The 14,583-nt window shown below is 32.1% G+C and overlaps 1 protein-coding gene across 1 annotated transcript in view; it reads right to left on the bottom strand.

Annotated features, from left to right (window-relative positions):
• LOC130901438 (extracellular serine/threonine protein CG31145) overlaps positions 1–14,383 on the bottom strand; it is a 210,419-nt gene extending 196,036 nt beyond the window's left edge. Inside the window, exon 1 of the mRNA XM_057812842.1 lies at positions 14,211–14,383. The gene's annotated coding sequence lies outside the window, so the exon portion shown is untranslated. The remainder of the gene's footprint in view (positions 1–14,210) is intronic.
• Between the last annotated feature and the right edge of the window lie 200 nt (positions 14,384–14,583).

Raw genomic sequence — 14,583 nt, 5'->3', positions numbered from 1 at the left:
GAACTTTTAACAGAAACAATTACTAACAGAATTGTCTTCACCAAAAAATTTCATCATATATCACCTTTCTACAGTAAAAATTAGAAAATCTTCCTTATGGCTTTCAACTCTTCTAAAGTACCGCTATTGGAGAGCCCTTCTGATCCGCTTTTCGCCGTTTTTTTCTCATTTTGGGGTGGTTTTTCACTCTTATTTCCTCTCCCTTGCCATTTTCTTCCAACCAACCAGTACTATCAGGTCTTTGCCTATTTGGTCTTTCCATCTCTATTTCGGTCTTTCCCTTGGTCTCCTTTTTATGATTTTTTTGAATGGATTAGTGATCTTTTCTTTGTATAGTTCCAACTATCTTAGTGTCTGTAGTCTGACGCACTTTACGATGTGTTCTTCTTCCACACAGTAGTTTTTTCAATCCTAGGCTACTTCTCAGTATTTTTCTTTCTTTCATTCTTAGTTTTCCTTCATCTTTCAGTGCTTCTATTCTAGTGTTTTATATGAGATTTCTGTATTTTAGTAATAGCTGGTATTACCAGTATCTTCTCTTGCCACTAGCTCTAGGTCTTCCACATATCCACTTTGTACGATTGTTTTGTTAATACCTGTGTTCCGTATGACTGCTTCTTGTGTCAAATTAAAGATAATCCGTCCTGTTGTCTGGCTCCTCTTTATATGTTTTGATTTCCGCTGTTGAATTTGCCTTTAAATGCTATTGAAAGGCTTGTCGGACGTCAATAAAAAGAAGATGTAATTCTATTTTGTGCTCATAGCTTTTCTGTATTGTTTATATTAGTATATTCTTGGGACGTTATTGAAAGTAAATCTAATTTGTAGTGAACGACAATCAAAACTTAGAAAATTTTTTCCAAGAGATTAATTAATTATGTTTAAACAGAAAATAAAGTCAGCTAAGTTAACTATCGTCCATAAACATTCAGTTTATAGTTTAAGCAACGAAAAAAAGTAAATATAAGTGCAGATTAATGAAAATTTGTGCAAAAAAATAATGATGAAATGATGAAATAGTTTGTATCTTCACGCCATATTAAATTGTGAAATGTTATTAACAATTTTATGTTAGAAACTAAATATCTGTTCTATCATGAGATATAGTTGTATAAATCAGTCTAGGACACTCTGTACATTGTCTACAGTTACTTTGGGTAGAATTTGTTACTGTAAATTGATAAAGAATGTTATTGACCTATAAAATATGCTCTTGATTCAATGTTTAAGGATATTTGGTAATATTGTCTATTCAAGTATCGTCTATTTGAAAACATACTTATCCTTAAAAAATAAAGTAGCTTTTCGAAAAGTATCACGAAACCGTATAAAATGTAATACCATACGATGTCTGGGCGACGGCGGAGGCGGGACTAGAATATAAACGATTTACCTACTCAACTAGTAACGATTGCAAATTCTTTAAACGAAATTTTTATAATAAATAATGAATACGAAATCTAGAAATAACGTTTAGAACTGACACGAAGGAATATGAAATTACTAATTTAGATTTCAAATACAATTTTCTATCATAAACAATGTTAAAAGGTAAAATTCGTTGTAGGCTTCTTTCGAAATAGCTTTCATCTGCTCTTCCGTAGCATTTTCAAATTGCAGAATGGAGCATCATGAAGAAGAAAACCGAACATTTTTCAAATATTTTTCTTCCTACGCGTTTTGTACACGTCAGAGTACTACAATCACTTGTTTGAACGAACGAGTAAGTTCACTTTTAACACATTCTCGTCTATTATTGAGGATCCCAGTCCTCAATTGACTTAGTTACACTACATAGACCGTACCACTTCACGTTAAAGATATAGTCATTATATTCGTAGTTAAAGAAGATAACCAAAGAATTCTTCCGTCTTAAGCGGTTTCCCAGGATTAAATTAACTTTATTGTATCATCTCAACAGACAATTATGTTATCGTAGAATTTCGTTTCATTCATTCATTCGGATTAGTACCAACATTCAATTCTCTTGGGAATACCCCCCTTTTTACAGGAAACGCTTGCGGAAGCCGTGTCTCAATTAAAATATGGAGGTTCAAAGGTTAGCTCCCCAAAACTCGTTTCAGCTAATTCTTGAGTTTTTGTGTTCATCCTAGAAGCCCTCAGAGCTCTGGAATCCGAGCCGAGCTCCCTCACTGATGTGGGAACTAGAAAACTCGAGCACTTACCGATAAAAACCAGATAGAACTGGATAAACCATTGTTAACCGATCATAGTTCCATTGTGAGACCATAAGAGATTATCAAAAAGTTGATGCAAAAAGAGAAGTGTTAACATCCTCAATGACACATTCTGTGCAATCAAAGAAGCTTTTTCCCTGAACAATTAAAGCTCACAGGGAGTGGTAACAGGAAACTGCCCAGAACATGCCTTGATAGTCACGCGAAGCTTCTATTTCCGTCCTGTGATCATCGTAAAGAGTAGAGGATAGATAATCACATACAAAACTTTAAGGATGGTTCTATCCCTCACCTTTATAAGATTTTACCGAGAAGAGCTCCTTACAAACAAAGTTAGGGTAGGTTTGTTTAGGTTAGGTTAGGTAAAGTTTGATTATGACAGGTTAGGTTGAGTGAGGATCATCAGTGAACCTGCATACTTCAAAAGATAAATACTTAACGAGGTAATGAACAGTATTCTATGCAGTGCCTATCTGGAAAGAGGAGTTGAAAAGCCAAAAACACATAAACAAATTAATAGCAGCCCAAAGGAAATGACTCTTAAAGAATGGTGTCAGCATATCGGACGGTATCAACAGAAGCAATGCTAATAATTACGTGAACCCCACCAATAGATCTAATGGTTGCAGAGAGGTGCTTCCTATAAAAAACTGGAAGTCACACAGAAAGAGAAATGAAGATGGTACGTAGAAGAAACTAAGAAAGTGTTAGGAGAGATGGGATAAAGAAACTACAAAGACGAAGTGAACAAAGTGAACAAACATAAAACAATGGGTGCAATGCAAACACAAGCACACATTATACTTTTTCACGCAATATTTAACGTGAAATAGCTCCTTTCGCACGTTCATGTGCGTACGGTGTATGTAAATGCCTGGATGATACGGAGTATGTTGTATACAAATGTGCCCGTTGGGAGGAGGAAAGAAAATATAAGAGGAAATAGGAGAACTGCCAACAACTGAAAATATAATAGCAAAAATGATAAAAGCCGAAGAGTTTTGGAAGATATATTTAATTTTATAGTAACTATAATCAAGAGGAAAGAGGTAGGGAACAGGGGAATTGAGAGGGAGAATGGAAATAAAGAAACAGATGAGATTCGATGTACGTAGATTAAACTTCTTTTCGACTTCAAGACTGAGGAGGATGGTTAATGAGTTGAGATACTCACACTAATGCACGACAGTGCACAGGCCCCGTGCAATTTTGGCATGAGCTTCCAATCCACCTCATAGGACAAAAAAATAGTTCAGATAAGTTCCTTGGATTCACTCTTTGCGTATAGATGTCGTGTCTACTCTCTTCATTTAAAGCTACACTTGAGGTCGTAGCCCAGAAACCCCTTTTCCCAAATACGAAACCAATCCAGAACAGTGGAATTCTTCTCCACTTGAGAAGAGATGAGAAAAAATCAGTAGTGCATCCACCCCCAACACATCACATAAGTTTGATCGAAATCAGATGTTGGTACTAATCCGAATTGTTATATGCCCACGCTTCGATAATAAATATATGAAACTATTTAATTTTGATAGAATAACTGTATTTTTTATTATTGCCATAAACAAACTTCGAATTCACTCCACAAGAGTTTATTAAACATCACTTATTATGTATTAGATTCTTGTCTAAGGCACTGAAACATATTAGAAATCACTCTTTGATATTCGTCATGTAAATATTTATCTCTCTCGACCGACATAGGTACCAAAGCCAAAAAGCTCAATGATTCAAATAGTTAATAACCCTAAAATGCACTTTTCATAATTAATTATTTTTATAATTATTAATTGGGAAAAAGTCTTATAGGAGCTTCTTTAGAATTCGCCTCGGTATAACAGTATAAAACTGAAGATCCATCATCAAATGAATGTTTGACTATATCTTTACCATTAAACCAACTATTTTCTGTTATTCGCTCTATGGTATGCTATGGTGGATCCAAGTTTCATCCACCATTACAAAATCGAGCAAAAAGTAGAACATTGTGAAGTTGTACTCTGCGAAATTGTCATATATTCGCGAGGTATATGATAATTTGAAATTTCAAATTCTATTGCTTCCCAACAGGTCTGCGATGTTCATTAACCTCAGCTTTGATTTGAGAGATAATGTTGATTGGTCACACGAGATAATCTACTATCAATGGCTGTCGGAATATAAACTAAATGAAATAGTTGGTTGAAATTTTGAGAGCCTCTTGGTTGAAGAATATGGGCGAATGGACTGGGATTAGAGAAACAGGACAGTTATTTTGACTAGCTCAATATAGAGAGAGTTTTGCTGCTTTCTCATTTAAGAATTTGACTAATTTTAAATATTATGAGCTTCTTGACCAAACCTCGTACTATTAATTTATTCCATTATAAAAAAGAGGATACATAAAATAAGTGAGATACGATAAATAAAACTAAAACGAAAAATCATAATAATTAAATCAATATTCCAAAATATTAATAATGTAAAGTCAACTCTTGACAGAAAATCAACAAAAAACTTGCTTTACAGTATAAAATTTCAATCAAAAGTATACAATAAGTAAAATTACCATTTCATCACAAGCACTTCCATTTATTTAATTCTTCTCCAAAACAAAATTCACGTAGTTGAGCAGTTTTGATGGGGACACAGTGAGTTGGTAATTTTTAATTAGAACAGGATAGCCGAAGGCATGTTTGAAATATTCTTTACTTGATTTAAAATTCTTGGTGTTGTATTCTCGAACGGCATTGTCGTTACAGAGCGGCTTTTGAAATGACTATATTATACCATAAATATGGAGCCGTGCGGATTGAAACAAAAACTGGAACGCATGACAGATCTCATTAAAGCTAACTCGATGAGCAAGCATGCGAAAGAAAAGTGTTGAGGTTCACGGTTTCTTTTATACTACTTATAAAATTAAAGAAAAATTTGAGATCTTTATCAGTTATTCTACATAACAATGTGCTTTTAAAAATTTTCTAACTTCATTAATAGTATATAATTCTTTTTTATTTTGTTTATTCATATATGTTGTATTTTCTAATTGAAGTATCTATCTTATTCATCAACCAATCAATTACTCAAAAGCAGTTGAATAATTAATATACACTCGTCCGCAGAGAAATCGACTCAGGCGACATTCCTGCAATCGCAAGGCACTTGTTATGTTTCTTGTTTTCACAGCCCAACAATATGTTATGATCGGTAACCACCTTTTTGTTTTCTTCAAGTGAATTAAGTGATATACTAATTGACCTGAAACAACGATGCAATCCTATGCAACTATCAAGCTCTTATTAACACACGGGAAAGAAGGATATAACCTATTGGAAGAGCATAGTTTTAAAGCTAGCGACACTTGAGAGATTATCTAGCCTCCTTGAGCTGGGACGAGGGTAACCAAAGGAACTGCAAAGGGCTATCCACGCAATTAAGGCTGACCAGTACCAGTATTAGTTTCAGGGTACGAAAGTATCAACAATCAATTCGTGGTGCTTTTATAATATCGGGATGAATTCCAATTTCTTTGGTTTTTATAATGGATTGTTTTTTATATAAATTAGTTTAGATAAATAAATTGAAATTTCGAAGCAGTACCACTATAATAGTCGGTATATGACAAACTTTTAAAATGTGTTACATACTAACATATATATTCGTTATCTTGCTTCTGAATTATTAAAACATCGCTTATACCCGTAAAATATAGAATGAGGTCCATTAAATGTATCCACAATGCTTCTTTTCCGCATTATATCCAACAAACTAACTCTCGTTTGTAATATGGATTTTAATCAATTTGTCTTTCATTGTATACTATAACGGTTTCGTTAGAGCATTTTAATTTCAATTAAATAGGACGATACATGCTCAATACCTTCAGAAAACAAAAATTTATGTACATTGAATCTGAAACAACAAGTGCGTAGTTTGGACATACGTGTAGATATTTTTTCTTGAACTTGAACTGTACGTTGAAGACGTGCCTTGGAATGTAGCAGATAAATACTTGTATTTACTTGATCACTACCTCTCGAGTTGGTGAACTCGTTCGTCCTCCAAATAACTAATGATAGGGTATAATACAGCCGCAGATGTACCAACCTCTCGTTTTCTATATCCCAAATCAAAACAACCAAACCTATTGAGCTTCTCCATTAGTCATCTTGCAAGTATCCTTTGTAACTTGAATTATTACTTCTTCTTTTAGTTACTTAGTAACATCACTTGTTTCAAACTCTTATCATAGATTGCGAGTTTGCATCTTCTAGAATATTTACACATTATAACTTTCATTTCGAACAGAATTGGGCTCATGTTGTCTCCTTGTCTGATTTGTGTTGTCAGAGCTTAATTTGTTGTTGTTGCGTATGAATCATTTTCAACTATTTTGAGCTATTAGAATAAATTCAATATGATCTTCTGTGTTTTAGAAATATAAGGTCACGTTATTTCTTTTACAGGCTTTTTAAAAGGTTGTTGTACCTGAGTTTTGGTAGTCTACAAACTGGATGTCTTTTATTAGATTTTAACGTATCATTGTTTCGTATTCAATCGTGAAGGGTAGTCTCTTTTGGTTATACATAATATTTTTATCTCTAATCTTCTCATTTCAAAGTAGAATTGGTATCGTAACAGATATTAACTTCATGTTCTAAACATTTGATGCTGCTTTTCATCTAGTCCCGCTTTTTTCTAAAATGTTCTAAACTTCATTTTTTATAATAAAAAGTATATCCGAATGAGTCGGAAGATATCACAATAATAATCTGAAAATTAAGATGTATGTTGATGCATCATACTACTGGTAAAACATTTCCATGAAACTGCATAATTGCGGAAATTTATAACCCTTCTCAACATCCTTCCTTTCTGCATTCAAATTTCTCAAAATATCTTCAGTTTCAGAAATATTTATGGTTTATATTCCTATATCCGTGGGGATCACGATAACTTCAATATTAAGGTGTAAACTTCATCGTTTTATATGAATGTAGACATCCTGTATAATGAATTGGTAGCAAAGTTTCTGTAACAAAACCGCCCCTGGTTCCAGTACTAGATGAATTTAAATTATGAAATGTATGAGAATGAAATCATATTGTTGGCTGAGAATTGTTCTCAGCAACTAGCTGGGAAAATTATTTACAGTGAATGCAACTTTTCCTCAATAATTATCTCTGCTTTGATTTTATTAATCATGCAATTAAAAAAGCTACTGAATATTCAAGAATAATAAGATATTACTTTTGTTTTCCTCTTATATTGTTTCATTTATTTTTCCATAATTAGAACCTGCAATTTTAAAAAAGAAATAATATCATTGTCGTGAAGTGTCTACCGACGAGTTAAAACTATCTGTATATGGCAAAATACTTATAGTAAAATCATGAAAATTTCTACATTTAGGTTTTCGGATACGACCTTTTTAACTAAAATATTTTCAAAGATGGCCGACTTCTACCGTGGTTAGACCTCACCTACCTAAAAATTTACAGAAAACATTTAATATCTGAATAACTTGCCTTGTTTTTTACTCCTGAATGCATTAATATAGAAAAAACCAGATGGTTCTATTCAATAAATAACTTACTTATGAAATACCCAGTGTAGTAAATGTTCCATCATAAGTTTTCAATCTCAAATATTTATCTAACAACAGTTGTTGATGTTAAAAAATCAGTTGAACTAAAATTCGAGCCAGTTATGCTATAAAAACTATAAATCATTTTATGACCCAATCTTTATGACATGGGCAATCATGGGCAAATTTTTTTTTAAATTTACAAAGTGATTTTTAAGAAGACTACATAGAATTCCAATATAAAAATTCCAGTATAACACTATTAACTATTATAATAATTAACTTAATTATTTCAATATAGGGACGCCGCTGAATATGGCAGAATCGTTTATTATTTTGTACTTCAACTATATTATTTGCCTCTTCAGGAAGGAATAGAATGGCTATACCCTTAAATATCAATTGGTCGGACTATTTTATGGACAGAAACTTGTTAGAAGAATTCTAAATGTGCGTATTCACTTGCAACAAAACAATTTGCAGCGTTCCCACCAGTTTGTTTGTGTGTTTGACGACATGGATGCATCTGATTTACCCTTGACGCTGGTGCTTTTTTAAATTATAGAGGCATTAGCGGGTAATAAAAAAAGAACGAAAAATGTGAACAAGATGCACGGTCACAATATGGCGTTACTGTGTGATGAGTAATCTAGATTATATACATAAAAATTTCACAATGGAAGCTGCAGAAAATTTCGAGAATCAAATATGTTAAGTAGGTACAAGAATAACCAAGTAATATACCGTATTTCGAAAGGCAATTCCTGTACAACTGCGTTTTTTTAGCGACAGTAGTCTACAATATTTATTTTAAATTTCTAAACAATGAATTGGAGTTATAATTATTAAAACCTACATCGCACTTATACAAGAGCTTAATGATAAAATAAAGGTCTTTTTCATCAAATTTATTTTATTTTAAACATTTTTCGTATCCCAAGTAGACTGTCCTTTCAAACTCTAAACACTTTTCCATAGCTACGCTAAGTTAAAACACCACAAACGCAACGAACATTCAAAACTGCCGTTTCCACTGGATACAGACGAACGAATAAATTATCTTTGAACAAGTCCCGTTTACCGACAAACCTCCGAAAATGTTTTGCGCTTTTTGTTCTGTTCAATGAAACGTAGTAATTAGATGACTTTGATAGAGCGCGCGCGGCGCGTTTGGTTCGTTCGGAGTGTTTTGTTACAAGTGAATACCCATCATAAAATGAAACAACTCTAGTTATATCTGAAACTATTGTATATTATTACCTACAAGAAGAAATCAAAACAAATTATTAACACGGCCCCGACCATTGGTATTGGTAAACTTTCTCCGGAGCCCAAAAATGTGTTTGAGGTTTTACACTCCATATGGGATGTGGATCTAAGGAAAAATAGTGGAAAAATTTAGTTGAAAAAAAAGTAAAAGTTAAAGTATAGTGTTAAAACTTCCTCCGGGGCCCAGAAAGGTCTTATGAACCGCACACAGAAAACGTCATTTTTGCACTTTTTAATCGAAATATATTTTTTTGAAAGTACACCCTACTTGCTTTTTTATCCTTTGAACGATGTTCATACTTTTATGTGAAGTATAGAAAAATGTTTTGAAAAATATTATTTAAGGTCAAGGTAGCACAAATCAAAACTTTTAATCAAATATTACTTGGATTTGTGTTGAAGAAAACAAAAAAAATATGAAAAAAGGTTTTCTGAGATCATGAAAAAAATCAAATGGAGCAAGTGTAGGATGTTTCCAGGACCCAGGACGTCTAATCAAACTGTGAAAAACATTTAAATACGGTGTGGAGTAGGTTTGGAATAAAATACGTCCTTAGAACCGGTCTAGGCTGTGAAGAGAGTTCAGTTGCGGCCCTATGAACCGCACCGGGACTCAACGTGTCAACATTTTAAAAAAAAAAACAAAAAGACTATTTTTGTTATTAAAAACGATAAAAATGAAAATAATTGAATAAAACAACATAATGAGTTAGATAATCAATTCAAAACTTTTATTTTTCACCAATACAAGTAATGACACGGATGACTGGACTATTCCTTGTTTTAATTTAGTCCTATGAAAATATCAATATAACTTTTCTCAAGCGTTCACTAGAATGCAGTATTCTATTTTAAAAATTAAACATATTAATGTATACCTACACTCAATTTTCTATTTATAAAAACAACTATTCTTTCAGTGGAACGTTTATTTTTCACATTTTCGATCAACTTTACTATTCACTTGAATCAGATGATGAAATATGTATGCTCCAGCACAATTTTGAGTTTCATCACAATATTATTTGACATTGATAAATTGAAATATAAATTTTATCACTTTCTACCTGAATATCAAAATATAACCACTTATATAAAAACATCAAAATCAAATTTCAAATTTGGTCTGAGTGATAAACTCGTAAGTGAAGTCAAATTATATTGAATAGTCAAAAATATACTGTGTCCCCAGATAGATAAAACGCCTCCAGAATTTTTCATCTCTTAGAAGGATCGTTCAACCCTTCCGGGGGCATATTGTAAATTTCTATGAAAAACACGATTAAATTAGATCTTAAATCAAGAAATTGTAATTCTTATTCTGAGAAATGAAAGATACATATACATATTTACACAGTTACAAATACTGAACTCACTATTTACTGTTACGACTCTCAATTAAACTGTTTGTGGCGCGTTTCGATAACCAGTTTTACATCTTCACGAAAAATCACAAATTGTTAACATTATGTTAACATTATCAAAGTTTAGCTACTTGGAATGAATTATCTGAGGCTTCATATAGATCCTCTATTGTGCAGGTAGCTGAACTGGATAAGTGGAATTTTCTCCACAGCCCAATCTTATTCATATTAGCTCTGAATCTACCGACGAAACTATTCAGGAACATCCTCATCCATGCCTCATCATGTCCTGGTGGTAGTAGAGTGTCATATAGTATATTGCAACCTTAAGAAAGCATAACTTCCAACGAGATGGAAAAATTACAAGAATAATACGTTTAAGAATTAAATTATCCATGTTATAAAAATAAAATTACAGATTATTACCCCCCAGAATGGTTCGATCGCCTTACCATTACTTAATACCCCATACACTGTACGAAATTTGATAATTTTAAGTTGAAAGGTTGCAAAGAAATTTTTGGAGATTTTGTGCCCTTCTTTGAGGCCGTATAAGTCCTCAGGTATACAATTTGGGATAGAGGTAAATTGCCCCAATCGTCATATTTTGTGCACCCTAATGCACCTCTGCTCTGCGTCGGTTCTTAGGCCGTGACACCCTGTATATATACAACTTAGACTATTAAGTAAGAATTATCATTTTCACTCTGAAATGATTATAAAAATATCCAATGATAAATGATTAGAACAAAATAAATACCCTATAACGGAAGCAATTACCAAAATTATATTATTCAATCTAATGAAAATTGTACCCATTATTGTTTCAAATGTTTAGTTGATTCGAGCTATTTATGTACCTGCATACATTTTCGCTTAGATATGTTATTGTAATTACTCTTCATATTAATACCAATATGGGAATTGGTAAAACTACAATGTACGATTCAAACTAATGAAATGTATTTTTATCAAATTAATTTTAGAATTATAGATAAGGGTGCAGCTTGAATTATTAGATTGTACTACAAGTACACAAAGAAAACTTGCCCCTCACAAAAGTCCCAAAACCAAATTTCTTCAGAATTTAAACAACACATAAAATTTTTGAAAAGAGACTAATCTTCATACTTGAACCCCCAATTTTGCATGATTTTTCTATATTTTGTAGTTAGTTAATGTTTTTTTATTGTATTTATGACTTTTACATCACAATATTTTGGGAATAAATTAAAACTGTAATTAGCATTTTCAGTAACGTACCTTTAGAAACTGTCTATAAAAAAGGAAATTAACATTTCGAAACAATGTTTATGGATAACCCAAAATAACTTGGATCAACTAACAAGTGTGTTATTTTTAAATCATCAACACGCATTTCAAAATTTTATTGCTAAAAATAAATCCGAGGTTTTTGTCCCAAATTATACATGGTGGATGAGAGTATACTTGTTCCAAAGTTAATACACATTAAAACAATACCAGGGTTGTCTTTCAAAAGTGAAACAAAAACATATAAATTCCAAACAAAGTTTTTTATTAGTTTTCGAAATATTGGCTCTCAAGATACATTTTTGTATACTCTCAAACCATTTTTTCCACTGAAACTGATATAGTAAAAACTTGGTTTTGAAGGTCTTCAACAATTTCTTGAGATGATGAAAATCGATGTCCGCGCATATTTTGTTTGACAGTGGGTAAGAAGAAAAAGTCATTAGGCAATAAATCGGGTGATATGGCAATAAGACATAAATTCAATCTTTTACTCAAATATTCAATTGTTTACTATGCTTTATGGACGTTGGCATGCAGAATCTATCTTTCACTCACGTAAATGTTTATCCAAAATCAATTGTATTGCCGATCTTATTTGATCATGTTGTGCACAGCATCCATGTTTCTCGGAATAACATCCGATTTTGATCGACCTTCTCGACATTCACCACTGACATGACGAAATTCTACAAACCAGTTTTAATCAGTCTTCTCTGCTTCATTACCAAAAGTTACACGTAGCGATTCTAAGCATTGTTGTGAAGTAAGGTCTTTTTTGAAATCTTCTAACGTAAGCCTTCACAGGTAATTTCAATTTGTGCATAAACTTTCACTCTCAATAACTTCTCTCTAAATTACCACTAGCTTCGTAACAACAAATTTCAATGTTCACAAATTCAGTGGTGCAACGACTCATTAACGTCACCTATTGTTTGTGTTAAGTTTGTAAAGTTAAGTTGAGGGAGTTAAGTTTTTACAACCTCAACACCCTCGTATTTGTTATTGCCTATTAAAATCTCAATCGATAATTATACAATGTTTTCGTTAAGTAACGTAACTGCTAATATTTCGTTTTTTGTTAAGTGTACAAAAACACATGATGACAAAAAGGTTTTTCTAATAAACCTGAAGTATGAAAGTATGAATGCATCGTTACTTTATAACAGGTGTTAGAAAACTTTTGTATTTTAGAGACGACTTAATCTAAAGATATAGTTTACGAGCGAATAGTGTAGCAAGTGTTTCTAGAATTCATATGATATGAATTTGAGACAATTCTCAATATGTTAATCCAAAAACCAAAAAAGGTATTGCATCGTGCCAACTTATACAAATATTTAGACATTTATCTTTTCAGGAATTACAACCAGTGACTTAAGATTTATTTCACATTTATATGAATTATTTTTGCCAAAAATCTATCAAATTATTTGAGAACCAATGTAATAATATCAACATATTTGTTATAAAATCCTTTTTATTTTAAGACTTATCAGCCAGGTTTTGATTATACTTCAAATCATGACGTTTTAATTGCATTGCGAGCATTTTTAGTTTCTCTCCAAATGACTTCAAATTACTTATTCTATCATTGTTTAACCTCTACCTTCTAATTGCATATTTAGTTGATGTAATTTTTCAGTAACATCGCAAAAAAAGAAAGATCAAAGAATCTTCCTTAATATTTTAATTGACGATATCAAAACCTTTGGTTTATGAATAATGAGCATATCTGTGGCGGAAATTCTCTAAATCTCGTCGATCTCACTGTGTTTATTGCCACATTATTCAAATTACTTATCCTATCATAGTTTAACCCCTAACTTTATTTGTCTATCTGAAAACTTAAATAACAACACTCGTAGTATTTGATACTAGTTAGTTTTTCATGTAAAGATTATGTTTTGGGTAGTTTTGATAGCAAAAGTGCTACGTTTTATATTAACTGCAAAGAATAGAATTTTTCTTCTATTTTGAGGCTTTCGGAATAGATCTAATAGATTAGATAACTAATAGCCCATCTATAATTATATTTTCTTAAAAATTTAGCGTCTTCTGTAAGTCATTATGTCATTAAAACCCCAGGATAGGTTTATAGATCGAGGATGAAAAGATGGTGCAACAAGGAGGATAGTAGAAATCTCTTGGAAACTACAGCATGGATGGGATAAGCTCCTAAAATCCTTATTTTAATATAATTTAATCTAATGTTCACATTGAAGTTTATCAGCTGAAACGGTATTAACTTATAAGAAGATATATGTGAACAAATCTTTCAAAAAACTATTTAATACTTCGAATATAGTAGTCCACTTTTAAACATTGGGAATATTTAGTAATAACGAGATCCATCCCATTTATATAATTGATGGTTAAGTTCAATTTCTTTAGAATAAGTAAATTTCAATTAAAACTTGTAAATTACCTCAGTTGTCATGGTTCGTTAAATAAGAATACATCTATGTACCAGTACTACTAATTTTTTTAGAATAGAAGCATTCAAAAAAATTGAACAAAAAAATAATTAAATACCAGAAACAGATCCATGAATTGACGACTTTCATTTTTAACCAAAACGTCACTAATTCAATTAGCAAGTCCCCCTTAGTTAATTGTTCACGTGCTTTTTCGTCCTGGCGATCGCGTGCGCACACAACTAACCCAGCGGAGAATTACACTTCCACCTCACGAAAGTTGAACCATAACTGAAACAGAAACTTTTGCTAACGTACGTATTGCAGTGATGCACGCTTTGAACCAACCTACTAAAAAGAAAATCTACAGTAGTGGAAGGGCGTACAATAATACAACTCGTGCCTGCTAGTAATGAGATTTTTATATTTTTTACACAGTGCAAACAAGCAATTGACAAAATAATGGAGGAAATTAGATAATCTTGCATTGA

Source organism: Diorhabda carinulata, chromosome X (genome assembly GCF_026250575.1).
Source record: "Diorhabda carinulata isolate Delta chromosome X, icDioCari1.1, whole genome shotgun sequence".
In the NCBI taxonomy this organism is placed as follows: domain Eukaryota; kingdom Metazoa; phylum Arthropoda; class Insecta; order Coleoptera; family Chrysomelidae; genus Diorhabda; species Diorhabda carinulata.
The sequence above is the reverse complement of the archived record's forward strand: the minus strand, read 5'-3'. Positions and strand labels throughout refer to the sequence as shown.